Below are 2,262 nucleotides of genomic sequence, written 5' to 3'. Positions count from 1 at the left end.
CCCGGCTAATTTTCTGTATTTTTAGTAGAGACGGGGTTTCACCGTGTTAGCCAGGATGGTCTCGATCTCCTGTCCTCGTGATCCGCCCACCTCGGCCTCCCAAAGTGCTGGGATTACAGGCGTGAGCCACCGCGCCCAGCATGATCATAAGTTCTTAACGAATAAACAGTGGCAAAGTAAGTTTGGGTTCTGTTGCTTTGTAGCAAGTACAGGTGAAGGACAATTCCTGACTCAGCTGTGTAAATAGCTTTTCATAGAGAACTAACACAGGTGCTGATACCAGAAAACTTCATCAGGCTCATTCTTGCAGTGGAAACAAGTGCCTTTTGTTTCTATTTCCTATCATTAAAAAAGCAATGTTTGGAGTGACTGCCTCTGATTCAGTTAGTGCCCACTGGTGGGATCAAAAAGAACCTCAGGCTAGAAATCAGAAGTCCTGAAAAATGGCAGGAACTCAATTCCTAACTCACTGCATGCCCTTGACCTGGGGCTGCAATGCTTTTGTCTGCCATGATATAATACAGTGTAGCACAAGTAGCTGGCCAATGGACTCCGACACAAAGTGAGAAAATTACACTATTCTATCAACCCAAAAGCTATTTAATAAAGTGAAATGTATTAAAAAGGTCTACATCCCACTTTGTATTTTAGAACTGAATAATATGGGGTTCCTTTACACTAGTCAATTTATGTCTGTTGCAAACTTGAATTTTAACTGCAGTGACTATGGATCTGCACGAAAGCATGCTTTATTTTGCATCAAATTCTTCCACTGCTTTCCAAAATCTGTTAACTTACTCATATAGTGAATGCTCTCTGTTCTGCCTTCCCTAAATTAAAAGATTTATCACCCTAAGACAGAGAACAGCGGTGCACACCTGTAATCTTAGTACTTTGGGAGGCTGAAAAGCCCAAAGTTAAAACTGTCCTGCAGAAAAATTTCCAATTAAAAGTCAAATCTCATTTTGTTGACAAAGATTAAAGATAGACAATCATGCTTCACATAAAAGACATGTAAGAATTAATAGATGTCTAATAAACTAAAGTGTGTAGACTGTGCATGCAGTAATATACTAATAAAAATAGTAAACCCAACAGTTTAAAATAGGAATGGCTAACGTGAATATAAGTGGCCACTCCTCCATTCTAAACTCAAGGCAGAAATCACCGAATAGATCCAGGCACTCCAGCCTGCTAAGTAAGAATCTTTCTCAAGAAGAAACTTCAACCAGCTAAACAGAACCAACAGGTGTTAGCATGAAAAAAGTGAAACCTTTTAAGTCATTTCTGGGTTTAAAGGTACTTGTAGTAATAATACCTTTCATTTAATTTATACAAACTCTGCCCTAAGTAATTCAGCCATTTTACAGATGAGAAAAAGCTGAATTTACAAACATTCATTGAGCACTGATAAACAGTATTTTTCCTCAAAATTTTTGTTGTCTAAATGAATTTTTCACTACTTCAGGGTATCAAATTTGGGTGCTTTAAAATTGCCTTTATTCTGGCACCTGAACAGAATAAGTGCAACTGTCTAAAAAAAGCTTAGTTCCACTCTACCTGGAGCCCATCTGTGTGCACAGGAGGGATAGTTGGGACAAAGGCCAAATATTCAAGTCATTTTCTTAATGTCCAATATCAGCGATTCTCAAACTTGAGCTTTCAGCTCAACCAGCTGAAGGGCCTTGTTAAAAGCACAGTTGGGCCCCACTCCCATAGTGTCTAATTCAGTAGATTTTGATGGAGCCTGAGAATCTGCATTTCTCACAAGTTCCTCTGTGATGCTTTCTCATCATTTCCTCCATAATGTTGATGCTAACGTTGCTGAGGAAGTTGTGAGGGGCACACACTCTGTTAACCCCAGTCCTATGTTAGGCCAAACCACCAATATGCTTCCTATTTATATATATTTTTTTACCTCTGGCCTCCAATAAATTGTTTAATAATGATTTTTTTTTTTTTTTTTTAACTGCAATGTAACTGACTTTCAGCTAGGTTTATATAAGAAATGATTTACAGGCCGGGTGCAGTGGCTCACGCCTCTAATCCCAGCACTTTGGGAGGCCGTGGCGAGCAAATCACTTGAGGTCCGGAGTTTAAGGCCAGCCTGGCCAACATGGTGAAACCCCATTTCTACTAAAAATACAAAAATTAGCTAGGCGTGGTGGCACATGCCTGTAATCCCAGCTACTAGGGAGGCTGAGATGAGAGAATTGCTGGAACCTGGTAGGCAGAGGTTGCAGTGAACCGAGATCACTCCAG

The 2,262-nt window shown here is 40.0% G+C and overlaps 1 protein-coding gene across 3 annotated transcripts in view; it reads right to left on the bottom strand.

The window, feature by feature from the left end:
• The window catches only part of IPO11 (importin 11), a 262,132-nt gene that overhangs the window by 34,755 nt on the left and 225,115 nt on the right, over positions 1 to 2,262 (bottom strand). The window lies entirely within an intron of this gene.

This window comes from Mandrillus leucophaeus, unplaced genomic scaffold, assembly GCF_000951045.1.
Source record: "Mandrillus leucophaeus isolate KB7577 unplaced genomic scaffold, Mleu.le_1.0 Scaffold403, whole genome shotgun sequence".
Lineage (NCBI taxonomy): Eukaryota > Metazoa > Chordata > Mammalia > Primates > Cercopithecidae > Mandrillus > Mandrillus leucophaeus.
Note: the sequence above shows the minus strand (reverse complement) of the source record. Positions and strands in the feature narration are given on the sequence as shown.